General features: G+C 45.1%; 1 long non-coding RNA gene across 6 annotated transcripts in view; it reads right to left on the reverse strand.

Annotated features, from left to right (window-relative positions):
- The window catches only part of LOC118019074, a 162,177-nt gene extending 146,007 nt beyond the window's left edge, over positions 1-16,170 (reverse strand). For 5 of the 6 annotated variants that reach the window (XR_004681555.1, XR_004681559.1, XR_004681556.1 and 2 more), the window contains exon 1: positions 15,872-16,170. This is a non-coding gene — a long non-coding RNA (uncharacterized LOC118019074). The remainder of the gene's footprint in view (positions 1-15,871) is intronic. The other variant, XR_004681558.1, reaches the window with a different exon arrangement.
- Between the last annotated feature and the right edge of the window lie 391 nt (positions 16,171-16,561).

Below are 16,561 nucleotides of genomic sequence, written 5' to 3' on the forward strand. Positions count from 1 at the left end.
CTACTTCTCCCTCTCCCTCTGCCTGCCGCTCCCCCTGCTTGTGCGTGCGCTCTCTCTCTCTTGCTCTGCACTCTCTCTCTCTCTCTCTCAAATAATTTTTTTTTTAGATCTAAAAAAGAAAACAGAAGATGATGAATAAGGACAGGGGATGTAATGGACAACATGATGACCATAGCTAATGAGAAAGTTTAAGAGAGTAAATCCTAAGAATTCTCATCACAAGGATAATTTTTTTTTCCTTTTCTTCTTTTTCTCTTTCTTTCCTTTTTATTGTATCTATATGAGAAGATGGATGTTAGCTGAACCTAGTGTGGTGATCATTTCAGAATACATGTAAATCAAACAATCATGTTGTACGCCTACACTTCTACAATGGTGTAGGTCAATTATTTTTCAATAAAACTGGGGCAAAAACTAGATGCAAGACTCATTTCCACTCTGCCCCTCTGGCTGTGTGATCTCAAACCGGAGACTTAACTTTCATACCTAGATCTCTCTATGGGATGATCTCTGTCCTTGCTTCCCAGACAGCTTATGCAATCTCTGAATACCTCTAGAGATGTCTGACAGCCCAGCCCCCAAAATGTTCTTGGAACTTCCCTACCAAGCTCTTAAAACTATGTAGAGTCGTTCCCAAAACATTTTGCTTATGAGCCCTCTCATTTAATATTTACAAATGCCAAGAGCCCTCTCCTTTGGTGGCAAGAGTTTGTTTTGCCTCAGTTGACTGAGAAAATAATGGCCAAAGCTTCTGCTGATATAATCACTTTTTAGAATGAACTTGCATGTTACTACCTGGAGCAGCAGCCACCCACAGTTGAAAAAAATAAAATTGCCAATCTGTGGGAGCCTGTGTATTCCTTGAGACTGAGGACGGTACTGATCTTCTAATGAAATAGATTCGCCATACTCTGCACTGACGTCAAGGTCCTTCCACAGATATTCAGCCCTCAGACTGGGAACCACTGACTAGAGCTACTTAAATAATTAGGCAATTATTATCCTCAGAAAATTAATTTTTCCTACACTTTCCTCATCTGCTGTTAGAGCAGCCACACGGAGCGTCCGGTTTGTTTGATGTAACGTAGATTACAAATACAGAGATCCTTACCTTACCCTCGTAGCACAACTATATTCTGATAAAGGATTTGGAAGGCAGTTGCTTAAAGGACAGAACTCTTGTTTGGCCATTTGCTAGTTTTCCCTTCTGAAAGGCCTCATTAGGCACAAGAAGCTGAACAGCATAATTAAAAAGAAAAAGAAAAAAAAAAAGAAGAAAGAAAAAGAAAAGGAAGCAAAACTGCCCTCCAAAATCCAGGAGTTCAAATGAGATTGCATACAAATTGCTGGGGTCTCTCTTTGTTCAGCCCAGCAGCTATTATTCCTATTTCTATGTGACTTGCATGGCAAACACGGGAACAGAACGCAGAGAGACAAAGAGCCAGGACCAAGAGAGACAATAAAATTGTTGTGCACGTTTGCTTCTGCAATCTACCAGGCTAGTTTCTGCCTCGCAAATTTCTTCCACATTCTGCTGTCCATCATACAGGCAGCTTTTAGGAAACCCAGATGGTGGGGGAGGGGGGAAGCCATCAGTTGTCATAGAAACAATAGCAATTTGTGCCACCTTTGTGCAAGTGGAGAGAGACCTAGCTGCTGCTGTTGGGTCCATTTCCAAGGACCCAGATTGAGAAACACCAGCCAGCTTAAAAGGGAGCCCCTGAATTTCTGCCAAACAAGCAAACTTATACCCTTCAAGTGGGCTGTCACGTATTTGCCTGGGATTGAAAGTTAATTAAAATGCAACCCTGGACGGGGGAACACTTTGAGAAAGACACATTACTCAACCTCAAAATCCCCCGGGTGAGGTCTAACGAGGCGATTGTAACCTTGCACCCCAGAGTCATCCTGTGGGGAACAGACCAGAGCAGGGTGTTCAACCCTCAGCCTGATGGGATCTGTTCTCTTCAGAGAAAGATGTAATCATCTTTAAGAGACTCTCATTAAGCTGGTGATTAAGGTTAGCATTGAGAAAGGAAACGTCCCAAGGGTGAGGCCAAGCTGTCAGGGATCACGCTGACGGCGTGCAAAGCCAGGTGGCTGTAGCTTTCCCTGAATTTACGGCCTCTTTAAATTGCTGCAAAATGGCTTCCCTCGTAAGTCAGCAGGCTGACATGAAATAGCAACCCCCAGCCTTCCACAGTAGGCTCTGGATGGCTGGCCATCCCTGGGGGCTCCCCCAACACAGAAAGTACCCATCTGAGAATTGGGGCACAGCAACCTTAAAAATAATAAGTTCATGTAAAAAGGTCCTGTGGGCTCATAGAGACGAAGAAATTCCTGTTAGTAGAACTTCTGGAGGGTCCACTCCTGCTCTTTTTGCTGTGTCTACTCGTGAGTACTGAGAGAGTATCTAAGGGTTGTAGATAAAGATCAGCGAGGCAGGATTGGAGCCTGAGGGCATGGTGTTGAAACACGCGGGGCTGTAGGTCTGTCACCAGGAGACAGGAGGGCAAATCCGAATGAAGGACAGGAGAAACCAGAGAGCCGAGGGAGAGAGGTCAGGAATCACATAGGAGCAGGAGCAGGAGGTCAGAGGGTACACATAAGCAAAGAGAAGGAGATTGCCAAAGGTTTCCACAGGCCAGGAAGATACAGACTCTCAGAGCAGAGTAGAGAGTCCATTTGAGGCTTGATTTTGAGACATGGTCCAAATCCACCCAGAAGTTTTCCACGTGCTCCTGCTAGGACAAGAATACATTGCACACCGGCTCAGTTGGATTAGGTTCAACGCAATAGGACAGAAAATCAAAAAGATCCATGGCAAGAGCCAGACAGAAGTTGGCAGACCAAGGCTGCTCAGTGGCTCTAAGGCAGTTAGGGACCTCGGCGCCTGTTAGCTTTCCATTCCCCCTCTAGGCTGAGGGCCTTGGTCTCTTGACCCACAATGGCTATTATAGCTGCCACCATCACAAGCACATTCCAAACAGCAGGATGGAGGAAGCAAGGTACACTCTTCCCCTTCTACAAAGGCTTACCAGTAGTATCAACCAACACTCTATCAACCGACACTGTCACTGTCGAGAACCTCCTCATGTGGCCACTCCTGGCTGCAAGGCATACAGACAATGTGGTCTTTAGGTTGGATTCATTGCCACCCGGAATAAATTACTAAGTAAAAGGAGAAATAGATACTTTTACATAATGAGAGGTCTCTGGCAGTCAGGGTATCTCTTCTTGGACTCTCCGATGATCTCTTTAGAATGTGTCAGTCATGACACATTTGCTAAATCAGGGAGAGGGGTGCTTCCCACACCCATTCTCTAACTCTCCAGACACGAACTGGGTGTCCTACCATTCAAATCGGACACTAACAACCACACTTAGTGCAGATCCCACAGAATAAAGCTTCAGTCCCACAAGACACAAATTCCAAGTTTCAGCCTCCCACACTTCTAACTGGCTATAAATGAGGGGGTCCCACAACCAACCCTCTCCTTAGGTTTAATAATTTGTTAGAACAGCTCACAGAACTCAGGGAAACACTTTACTTACTATTACCAGTTTATTATAAAGGGTGTAACTCAGGAACAGCAAAATAGAAGAGATACATAGGGCAAGGAATGTGGGAAGGGATATAGAGCTTCTATGCCATCTCCAGGCTCACCACGTCCCTATAACTCAATATATTTACCAATGTGGAAGCCCTCTGAACTCCTTCTATTAGGATTTTTAGGGAAGATCCATTATATAGGCATGGTTGATTAAATCATTAGCGATTGATGATTGAACTCAATCTCCAGCCCCTCTCTTCAGCCTAGAAGTGGGAAAGGGCTGAAATTTCTAACCCTCTAGTCACGTGGTTTGTTCCTCTGGCAACTAGCCCCCTATCCTAAAGATCTAGGGGCTTCTAGCCACCAGTCATCTCATTAACATTAAAACACTCTTAACATTCCTGGGATCCCAAGGATCTTAGAAAGCTTTCTTGCTAGGGACTAAGACCAATTACAACAAAAAAATCCCCCTACCACCCCTTTTGCTCAGGAAATTACAAGAGTTTTAGGAGCTCTGGGTCAGGAATGGGGGTTAGAGACTAAATATATATTTCTTATTATATCACTATCACTCATTCTACAACAAGGAAGTCTTTCTGCAGCTTTGTCCCCAAAGTAGAGCACCTTCTCTTCAAGATTGGTGGGGCAGTACTAGAGTCAAGGGTCAGAAGGAAGATAAGTTTTAGTACTTCCTAGTAGGAGAAGAATCTCTGGAGGGTAAAACCCCAGCAATGAGTCCACCACCCAGAGGCTGAGTCACTGTCAGAGACACCTCTGGCTTTAACTACTCTGGGCTTACACTAAAGCAGAGTCCAGCTTGGCTCCTGGGATAGCCAAAGAGACCACAGTTGTAATCATAGCTTCGCAAGCAATGGGATTCATTCACCAAGCATTTTCTCTCCGCAATCACTGTCCTAGGCACTGGAGATGCAAATACTGAGAGGCATCCTTTCCTCTGAAGATGTTTCCAGTCTTGCAAGTGAAACAATACGTTAATTACAGATTAAAAGACAGCCTGATCCCTGTGATACTAGGTGTTGTTGGTGCACTATGGTAGATTCATCTAAATCCTATAGGAGGCAAAGGAAGGCTTCTCCTGACATGAAAACCTGCCAGGTTTGAAAGGCAAATAGAAGTGGGACAAATTGAAGAAACAGGAAAATATTTCATGCAGAGGAACAGCACATACACAGATGTAACCATAAAAGAGGACACGTTCAAGGGGAATACTGGTAGTTCAGTCTGGATGGAGTATTTGGTAAGAGTGGATGGCTAAAGACTCAATCCCGAGTAATAACAGCAGTAACTTTTTTTTTTTTAAGATTTTATTTATTTATTTGTCAGAGAGAGAGAGAGCACAAGCAGGGGGAGCGGCAGGCAGAGGGAGAAGCAGGATCCCCACTGAGCAGGGAGGACTCGATCCCAGGACCCCGGGATCATGACCTGAGCCGAAGGCAGACACTTAACTGACTGGGCCACCCAAGTATCCCAACAGTAATAACTTACACAGTGATTATCATATGCCAAATTCTGTTCTAAATGCTTTAGATATAACTCATTTAATCCTCATGACACCTCTATGAAGAAATATCCTGCTTTACTGAAAAGAACGGTAACCCAGAGAGTGAGGTCACACAGCTCGCATGTGACACAAGCAGTGTTTGATTGCAAGAGGGCGGACTCTGAGGTCTATGCCTTTAACCCCCACACAAAGCTGCACCACTACAGTCTGGAGAGGGCCTACTACCACTTGGAATCTGAACTTTATTCTGAAGGCAATGAGGAGACTTGGAAGAGTTTTAAGCCAAATGGTGATAGGATCACACATTTCCTTAGCAAGTCACTCTAAAGGTTATATGAAGAAGGTTGGAGGGGGTAAGAGGTGAGTGATGGGCCCAAACCAGGAAAGCTGAGACCTGAAGACACACAGATCTCTTCGGTTGAGTCAGTCATGAAGCCCTGCTGCACCCAACAGAAGCAATGGGCAGCTGAGCCCTGCCTCGGAGGACCAAGTTAGCAGGGCAGAAATTTGTGTCAGGAGCATCCAGGGCTCAACTACAACACAGCAAGGAAAAGTGGGAATTTATAGTCAAGGGGTGGGAGGGCGGTTGTGTCCTTGGGTAGAACATTATTAAGACGAAACATCAGGGTAAGAGGGGATTCTGGCCCAACAAGAGAAACCTACCTGGATTCTTGCTGAAGGCAGGCCAGGGTCATCAGACACCAACCGGGGCATGTGGAGGAAAGAGGAACTTGAGTAGATATCAAGGGTGACCAGATATCGAGGGTGAGGGGCTCTGGTTAAATGACTTATGATTCTTGCTACAAACTGGACAATGCAAAGACCAACAGAGAAGTCCAAAAGCCAAGGCGTCGTTGAAAAAAGAGCTCAGAAGAGCCCGAGTAGAGTTTGGTCAAGGAAAGACTCTTCGTCAGGGACTGGCAAAACCAAAAAATGAATCAACAAAAAAAACCTCAATAATGTCATAATGACCCATCAAGCACAGCTGTGGAGTGCCCACATGTCTTCTATATGTTTCTTATTATTCTAAAGTCAAGATAACAACCCTGCAGTGCACACCATCATTTAAAGAAATCTTCACTGCAAAAGGGAGACAATCTAGCCCTAAGGAACAAAACATCATATGAGTCCCATGCATTAAATCTGTCATCAAAAAAACATGCTCTAAATAATTTTGCCCTCCTTTTCCTATCTTCCCACCCTCCCCCACCAGAAAGCAGTAGAGCATTTTCCATTGGAATGTGCTGTTTAGAATAGATATGTGAGTACCTCAGTGTAAACTGAGAAATGATGCCTGTGTATATTCTGAAAGCGAAAAAATATGTCTCCCTTACACCTATAGGCACTTATCTCCTGGTGCAGATCCCCACACAGTCCCTTTCCCTGCCCCCCCCAAAGTAGGCGATGCCTTGAACATTTAAAAACCAATGAAGCCAAGACAAGGGGAACCTTGAATGCATATTATTAAGTGAAAGAAACCAATCTGAAGGGGCTACACACTCTATGATTCCAACCATATGACATTCTGGAAAAGGCAAAACTATAGAGACAGTAAAAAGATCAGTGGTTGCCTGGGAAGGGGGAGGAAGGAGATGAAAATAGGCAGAGAGGGCGCCTGGGTGGCTCAGTTGGTTAAGCGACTGCCTTCGGCTCAGGTCATGATCCTGGAGTCCCGGGATCGAGTCCCGCATCGGGCTCCCTGCTCGGCAGGGAGTCTGCTTCTCCCTCTGACCCTCCTCCCTCTCATGCTCTCTGTCTCTCATTCTCTCTGTCTCAAATAAATAAATAAAATCTTTAAAAAAAAAAAAAAGAAAATAGGCAGAGAACGGAGGCTTTTTAAGGCAGTGAAACTATTCTGTAGGATACCATAATGGTGGATACATGTCTTATTCATTTGTCCAAACTCATAAAATGTACAACATCAAGAGGGAAGTCTAAGGTAAACCATGGGCTTTGGGTGATTATGATGTGTCAGTGGGGGGTTCATTCTTGATAAAGAAAAAAAAAATGTACCATCCTCTGAGTGATGTTGATAATGGGGAAGTTATGCATCTGTGAGGGCAGAGTATGGGAAATCTCTGTACCTTCTTCTCAATTTTATTGTAAACCTAAACCTGCTCTAAAAAAAATTCTTTAAAAAATAACAACTAATGAAATACTATTTTGAATTATGCTCTTTCGGAAGATGTAATCTTTTAATTTGCTTTGGGATGAAATTTACAGAACGATTGCAAAAAGGTTTCTAAACCACTTAATAGCACAAACACTGTAACAAGCCCCTGATATGTTCATTCTTTTCTTGAATTAAATATTTCTTTGGGGGGATAGCTAAGACAAACTCAAAACCCCAAGTCATCCTGTGCCCATCCTCAGATTCCTGATGTGAGTGTGACTCAGTATAAAGGGCGGATAGGGAGAGGGAAAACGAAGAGTGGAGAGGTCCTATTGTTCTTACCCCATCGCCACCCCAGTATTCAGAGCTGTGTTTGGTGCTGGCCCCACCGCCTCTGTGGCTGCAAAAGCCGTCAATGAGGGAGCTCAGGCTGTGAATGGCTCCACAATGACGGGCTCCCTCCCTCGGGGAAGCTCGAATAAAGGGAAAGAGGCCGGTGGGGACACAAATGCAACACTAAAGATCAAAAGGCGGTCGGCGGAGTAAAGGTGGCAGGGTCTGAATGAGGAAGTGGGAAAACCGGGGCAATCCCTGCTCACACTTGACCGTGAACCCTGCAAAGGGCTACAGAACAATGCGGAACAGAGACGACTGGTGCAGCGAGCAGATCTAATGCCTTTGACGCCCGGAGTTTGTCAGCGCTAAAACCTGACGTGTGAAGAAAAAAAAAAAAAGAACAAAGGAAAGTCGGAAGGCGCGTGAATATCAAAGGAAAGGGGCTCGAAGAAATGCTGCAAAGAAATGATTCAGCCCAAGATGCTTCCGGAACTTAGGATGCTGATGCAGCCGCTGCCCTTGCAGCTGCGACTCTGAGTGTTGCCTTCTCTTTAACTGCCACTTTGATACCAGAGCCTTTTGAAGTCCTTTTTCATAAATTTGTAATTTACTTCAGCAATAGATAGAACTTCCTGTTCTGGTGGTTACTGTCTCGGTGGGTTTTACCGCAAGGCAAGACAAAAGACAGGTCCGTGGGCGCCCTCTCCTGGTGCTACTGGGAAGCTGCAGCAATGAGAGCTAAGGCGAGGCCGCTTGTCAAGTTTTCCTGTTCGGTGCAGCAAGTTTTTATTAATGTCGGCCCCGTATCTCTGGTTATCAAACTTAAGCGCTCACAAGAAACGCCTGGAGGACTCGTTCAAACAGGATTACTGGGTCCCGCCCCCAGAGTTTCTGATTCAGTAATTTTGGATTTGCATTTCTAGCAAGTTCCCAGGTGATGCTGGTGTGGGAGCACAGTCCTAGAAGCACTGCTCTATACACAGGGCACTGGGTGAGGTAGGGAGGCACTTTATGAAATTAGTGGACCTTATTCTAAAGCAGGAAGAGAGCTCAGTCAACTGAAAAAGTTTTCAGCTTGCGAGGGTCACTCAAGGTTGTAAGTGGTACCATCTGAAGGAGAGCCAAGGTCTCAACACCCCTGCCGGTGCATTTTCCATTATAATGTGCTGAGCCTTAAGTACCCTGACAGGTCCTTGATGTGTGTAACAGCTGTAACTGCCACCCAGGGGGAAAAAACGCACCTCAGAATGTCGCTGAGGTAGGCAGACTTACCACACACTCACAAACCCTCCCTCCGGCGTGCATTCACCAGCCACGCCCACCTGTCTTCTGAAGCGCTATGGCCTGAGAGGGCAGTCAGGTGTCCTTGTGGTAACTCCCCCCCACCCCCGCAACCCAGCTTGTGAGAGCAGGTGTGACAAGGCCAGGTCTTTCTTGCTGCTGCTGTCAACCACGCTGTGGCTAGGCCTTGCCCTCGGGATTGGTTCTTTAGCAGGACTCTGTATCACACCTCCCAGCTCCCCTTTTCTTCTCACTTCATGCTTTAGCCACTCTAAATAATTATGGTTTCTCCTCTCTCCTCATTGCACCTTGGCACCTGTGGGCTTTCTACCTTTCTCCCTCAGCTTCTCGGTGACACCTCCTCCTTCCACCACCCTCGCCTGAAGCACTCCATTCATCCATGAGGACTCACCAACCTACCCAAGACCGAGTAGGAACCCAGGCTACAGCGTTCCCACTGTAGCACCCACTGGCAGACCGCAGCCTCCACACACCCATGACAATTGCATGGTCACGGGGCCCTCCCACTAGATTCATTAAGGGCAGGGACTCTGCCCTTTCGGCTTTCCACCTTCGGGTCTAGCACAGTACCTACAATACAGAGGTTCACACCTAAACTAGAAGGTGTGAACACGGACGTAGGATGGGGAATTTCTACATCATGGATCCACATAAATGTGAAAAGGAGCAGTAGGGGGTGAACCCAGAGAGCATTTGAGGGCCCCAAAGCATCGTTATTCTCAGCCCCCGGGGCCATGCAAGAAAAGGCATGCTTCCTGCAGGAGATAACCACAGACATGTTATGCTGAACGCTGGCAATCCCAGAACAAATCATAAACTTTGTATGTAGTGTCGTAATTGGAGGGATTGTAGAGATTTGAGAAGACACAGGTGCATGAATTATCCCTGGTCCCAAGTTTTTTTAGCAAATGATAGGAAGTAGTACCCAGGTGTTTGGATTCATTATCCAGTATTTTCACCATACATTGTGAGAAAGACATTGGATAAGTCCAACAGTGAAGGGGGGGGGCAGAAAAACAGCAACAGGGCCTCCCGACAACAGACAGTGCCCACTGTGGGCCATGGAGGTGCCCTGATAGCATCTCCCTTCAGAAAATATCTCAGCAGCAGCTACCAGGAGTGCAGTGAGCTGACAGCTCTCCAGCAACTCCAGGCTTCACCTACATTTTGAGTCTTGGCGATGCTCATCCCCGGAAGCTCCCAGCCAATAACACAGCACAGCAGGGGGCCTGGGGCATGGTCATTTCTGCCTAATATGGGACCACTCCAACGACAACCTCTCTTCGAGAACTCCCAGTTGGGTTGGCTGGTCAGCTCTCTGTAGTAGTCTGAGACTTTCTATGCCCAGTCCTGTTTCTTCTCCCTTTTATCTTTCATAGGCATTCCCCTCCACTAAACCTCTTGTACTCCTAACTTCATCTTCCCATCTACTTCATGAAGGACCCAATTGACATGTCAGCCAGAGCCAGGTGGGCTCTCCAGAGGCAAGAGTGGGAACCACAGAGGGACTGGAGTCCCTGTAGCCACCGAAACTACCAAACCCAAGGTCCAGGAAGTGATCTCTCACAAGATCATGTAGCAGGCTTCCTGGGAGAACTGTTAAGTGCATCTTCCACGCTGTTAAGGATCAGGTATCATTTTTTTTTTTTAAGAGCTCTATATCATGTGACCTGGCGTTTCTTGCTTGAGACTCTTTCTTTGTATGTGAGGAATATGGATAAAGAAGGAGAAATCAGGAGTTCTAAAAGGGAGATCCTCATTCATATTTTAAGGCAAACTCCCTCAGCTCCAAACTTCACGCTACACCCAGTCTCACGAAACTATGTCCTTGGCACCTAGGGAATATTCCCAGTGTGTTAAGTAAAAAACACCAGCCCCTGCATCTCCGGCATAACCTTCACCCTTGTATCCTTTTCTAGCCCATTGCCAGCACCAGAGCTTTGTCCCTTTTGGTGAAATGGCCTCAAAAAGCCTAGGAGAATTAAAGGATTCTCTTCTTTAATTTCAAATCTTCTCAAATGTCCATCTTCCAACATCCTGAACCCTTTGGTTTAAAAGCCAGAGGTGGGGAGAAAGAAAATAAAATGAGGAGGCTTATCGTGTAGGATCACTCCCAAATGTTTCTACAGCCTATCCATTAGCCGTCCAACTTTGATGCCTCTGACACCGGAGGAATGCCAAGTGTACCTCAAACATATTTTCCCACCAACCCCACCTCATAGGCCTGAATGCCTTCAAGATTCTGAAGGAGAGGGAGAGAGATCCACCTCCAGTTGAGAATATGCTTGGGTTGGAGTAATCCATCTCCCCTGAAAGGAGCTGTCTTTTGGGTGTTAATTTAAAAAGTAACCACACAAGCCAGTTACACTTCGTACTTTATAGATTTCCTTAGTCCACCATTCAATATTGCAAAATAGTGTTAATGCAACTTCGTTAGCCAGCCCAAGTCCCAGATGCATGCCTATCTGGAAATGTGTCCCTACCATCCCTCCTACTGTTCATTCATTGCATCTTTAAAAGATCAACCTAAAAGAAATTTTTATAATTAAAAAAAATAGTAAAGGGTCAACCTAAGTATACCTTTAAAATGCTGCCTTCCATTACGACCATCATTTGTTGCTCCATCTGGCTCTCAGAGACACATTTCCTGGTCAGAGTAGACCTAGGGACATGGAGTGTACTCTAGAGTGACTCCATTTGAGCTCTTACTGTCAAAGACAGTTGAGAATTAGGTCCATTTTCTTTGCCTCCAGGCTCTTATAGAACCCTGGGAATCCGAGGGCGGCAGCTTCATCTACCTTTTTTTTTTATTTTTTAAGATTTTATTTATTTATTTGACAGAGAGAGACTCAGAGGGAGAGAGGGAACACAAGCAGGGGGAGTGGGAGCGGGGGAAGCAGGCTTCCCGCGGAGCAGGGAGCCCGACATAGGGTCCGATCCCAGGACCCTGGGATCATGACCTGAGCCGAAGGCAGACGCTTAACAACTGAGCCACCCAGGCGCCCCTCATCTACCATCTTTAATCAGAGCCACATGTGAGCCTTCCCAACAGAGGAGAATTTATGTTTGAAAATAATTCCAGAGATGCTGAATGAATAAAAGAGGTCATTTCATTAATTACATGGGGAATAATGGACATTTCTGCATGTACATGGCATTGCCATCAGCTGTGCTGCCTCGTAGAAATCCAGCCTGCACAGAAGTGCTCGCTTAGGAGTGTTATCTCATCCGGGACACAATACCAGGAGATAAGTACATAATGCGGCAGAAGTTACAGAGCATTTCCCAGTTTGATAAATGAATTAAGTCCACTTTCTGAAGTCGTCTGGGAATGTGTGTTAAGAAAGTGGGAAAGGGAATATCCTTCTCTGAACAACTATGATCAACTCTCAGGGTATTTCCTGGGAATTCACGGCCAATGAGGTCACTCACTGACCCAATTGTGCATGTCAAGCCATTAACCCCAAATCTGACACTCATTTCCAGGGAATCTACCGCGCTTGAATCATTGTCACTATAATAAGCATAAAAGAAGAGGGCATAAGGATTTCTTCTGAAAGAAGCCTTTCTGCCTAGTTCTAGAGAGTTGTTTGCTGGGCATTGGCCTGGAATAATTCTTCCAGGCTTCATGACTCTTCTCAAAAGAGGTTAATGATTGGTTACCAACCGCACTGGAAAAAAAATAGTACCTCGTGAGTGCCACTGTGGCAATTGAGAAAACAGAACTGGAATCCCAGGTGAATCATTTACAGCATGTGTATCTATGGGAAAGTTGTTTAACCTCTCGAAGATTCCATTTTCTCACCTGTAAAATGAAGGTAATACTATCTGCCTTACAGGTGGTTGCAAGGATTGAATGAAATTCAGCACAGCAGTGGTGTTAAGAGCTGCTCTTTGGCATCAGACTCCCTGTGTTCAGAATGGCTTTTTATCAGCTGTGTGACTTTGGACAAGTTAATTACCCTCTCTGTTCTTCAATTTCCTCATAATAATAACAGCTACTTTTGGTATCATAATGAAAATGAAGTGAGTTCACACACATAAAGAGCTGACAGCAGTGTCTGGCACAGAATAACCACTCAAAAGTGTTCATTATTGGGGCGCCTGGGTGGCTCAGTCAGTTGACCATCTGACTTTTGATTTCAGCTCAGGTCATGATCTCAGGGTTGTGGGACTGAGCCCTGCATCAAGCTCTGTGCTGGGCATGGAGTCTGCTTGGGATTCTCTCTCTCTCTCTTTCTCCCTCTCCAATAAATAAATAAATAAATAAATAAATAAATAAATAAATAAATAAATAAATAAATAAATAAATAAATAAATAAAGGAATATATTTTTTAAAAGTGTTCATTATTGCTATTATTGTGTGTAAAGAACCAAATGTGGTGCCTGCACCGCACATTCTAGACATCCAAAAAACATGAGTTCTCTCTCTCCGCTAGTCTTTTGGCAAACCCCAGGGGAAATCTCAGATAACATTACCCGGTACCGGTTATTTTCCAGTTCTCCATAGATCAGGGGTACAGCAAAGGATTGTCCCCTTATCTCCATGGACACAGAACTCTTTGCCTCATTTGCCACTGGACATCTTTCACCCATGGCTGACCCCAAACCCAGTAAAAAGTGACCTCTAAAGCCTCCCTGACAGAAAACACAGGTCCCTCCAACCTACCTGACCCCGACCAAAAAATACACTGCCCCCACCTTGCCAACCCATCCACCCATGTGCTTCAAATACCGATGATTCCATAATCCAGCAAGTATTTGCAGAGCACCTGCCATATAGAAAGAAAGCAAGAGGAAGGACACAAAGAAGGAGCAATCATGGACCCCGGCTCAGGAACTTGACCAGTATGGAGGAGGAGAAACAAAAGGCAGAGCTGCCGAGGGACGGAAACAAAGTTAGTCAGAAAAGACTTCAGGAAGGAAGTGGCATTGAGACTTTATCTTAATGTGTAGCACTTTAAAAAAAGATTTATTTATTTGAGAGAGAAAGAAAGAGAGCGTGTGAGCTGTGGGAGGGGCAGAGAAAGAGAAACTCAAGCAGACTCCACGCTCAGCACAGAGCCTGACGCAGGGCTTGATCTCACAATCCTGAGATCATGACCTGAGCTGAAATCAAGAGTTGGACGCTCAACCAACTGCACCACCCAGGCGCCCTAATGTGTAGAATTTTTAATGGCATCCATAGAAATGGGGAATTCCAAATGGAAGGAAGAATGGGGGTAAAGGTTTAGCCAGTAGAAAGCATGGAACATACACCAGGAAAGGTATGTCAGCTCCTCAGGCAGGAGCTTAGGATAAATAAAAAATCAACATTAGAAATAAACTTTTTTTTTTTAGATTTTATTTATTTTTTGACAGACAGATAGACAGCGAGAGAGGGAACACAAGCAGGGGGAGTGGGAGAGGGAGAAGCAGGCTTCCCACAGAGCAGGGAGCCCGATGCGGGGCTCGATCCCAGGACCCCTGGATCATGACCTGAGCTGAAGGCAGACTCTTAACAACTGAGCCACCCAGGCACCCCGGAAGTAAACATTTTTAAAGATGTTTAGGACAGAGCTGGGAGAGCATCAGGAGACCTATAAAGTAGGGAGCCAATGAAAGTTTTTAAAAGGCAAGGAAGTGGCATGATTAAAGCTGGTTCTTGGATGGGAACTCGAACAACACTGCAGAGGATGAATTTGAGAGGAGAGAGACAGGAGTTAGGGGATTATTACAATAACACAGGTGAGAAAGTTGGCCATTGATGTGGGTAGGATGGGAGAATAAGCAAGATATGGGATGTGGTGTCCACAGGTCTTGACCATTGGTTGGATTTGGAGGTAAAAAGAGAAAGACACCAAGGATGAGCCTCAGATCTTGAACCCAGCTACCCATAGGAACAAAGGAACACCATCCTCCACTGAAGTAGGGAAAAATAAGATTCTGGCTCTGGCATGAAATAATGACTTGGATTCATCCAAGAGTTGGTCCTGCCCTTTCCACGTCCTTTCTTGAAACTGCAAATAGTGGGCATTACTTTCTCAGTTCCTTATTTACAGGAGGGGTCTTCATGAAAATCACAGGGCTCTGGGATACTTGAGAAGAAAGAATGACAAAAGCAGAGACAAGCTGGGAATAAATCTTTTCTTCCTTCCTCAGGTTTATGTGACGAGCTTGTCTCTTGCTCACAGGGTGAAAGGAAGGATGACAGGAGGAACTTTCCCCACTAGAATGTAAATTCCATGAGGGAGGAAATTTTCTTCTTTCCTGTTTTGTTCAGCAGTGTCTCTCTAGTGCCTAGAGCAGTCCCTGGCAATAATGGGAGCTCAGTCATGTTTGCTGAATGAATGAATGATCCCTGTTTTTAGGTTTATGAAGAAATAAAGAATAGAACACCCCTCACAGCTAACTCAGGATCCCCCTCCCAACCCCAGTCATGTAGTTTGTTCATTCTTTTAATGTTTTTATCCGTGTCCAAAAGCACATAGAAATAATTCCCAAAGGGCCCTGCTTTATATTCTCACAGTCTTGCAAAGCTCCCAGGAATTGACAGTTGCAGGCAGTAGAACCAAGGACATGGCAGCTCTCTGATGAGCAGGAAGCTCATTATTTATGATATCAAGCAAATAAGGTCTGTCACTGGGGAGGGAGGATGGATTTAGAAGTATGCGAGTGTTTGACTTATTCTCTTGATTTTATCTTCTATCTGTAGGCTCACTTCATGATGTTTATCTTTTCCCTTTTAGAATATGACTGGGTAGAAATTTGCCATTTGGAGGCTAGAATGCCATCCAGAATAATGTGAGTGTCTCTTTTTTTTTTTTTTTAAGATTTATTTATTTGAGAGAGAGAGAGGAGAGAACAAGAGTGAGGAGGGGGGAGGCAGAGGGAAAGAGAATGTCAAGCTGAGTCAGCACTGAGCATGGAGCCCGACGTGGGGCTCAATCTCACAACCCTGAGATCATGACCTGAGCCAAAACCAAGAGTCAGACACTCAACCAGCTGAGCCACCCAGGCGCCCCAGAAGAATGTGAGTCTCTTCTAATTCTGTGAGAGGGTACCTTACAGCCAGTTTGGGAGCTCCGAGGAGTGCGTTCTTCTCTAGACTCTCAAAAAAGCATCACAAGGTCCAGGAGTTGGTGTGAGAAAGTGGAATCAAGGTAAAATATTTTTGAGTGTATAAAGATTGGGAAGTAAAAGGATGTTACTCAGAAGACTAGTTCATGAGTCAGGTTGGTCTGACATCAGAAGTCCTTAACATCAGACCCACCCATCCGGACTCATTATGTTAAATTGTGTCTTATCTTCCTTTTCTGCTTCCTGAGCCTTAATCATGGTTTCCTCAGTGAATATCATCAGCTGCCTGAAACTTCATAAGATAAAAGGAGGTTTTTTTTTTTTAGAAGGTGCTACTCAAAGACTGCAACTGACTTCTGAACCTACAGTGTTGAACCATGTAGTGCTTGACATGAGCCACTCATCCCACTCTGTTCAAATTAGACTCTAGGGTCATTTATTATGTGCCTATTGCATGCAAGGCACAGTGGGAATACAAATAGAGAGATGAATAAGGCTTTGCCTCTTCCCTGAAGATCACCACAGTTCCTGTGTAGAGAAATACATACAACCACCTCTTCCATGACAGACCATCACACGGGCTCATGTGGAGCCACTGAAGGGTTTTCAGTAGTAAGTTTCATGATCACCCACATTTAGCCTTTTTCAATGGGTCCTCCTTTATCTCAGTCACG

Source organism: Mirounga leonina, unplaced genomic scaffold (genome assembly GCF_011800145.1).
Source record: "Mirounga leonina isolate KUSES-001 unplaced genomic scaffold, KU_Mleo_1.0 Mir_173, whole genome shotgun sequence".
NCBI classification, from domain to species: Eukaryota; Metazoa; Chordata; class Mammalia; order Carnivora; family Phocidae; genus Mirounga; species Mirounga leonina.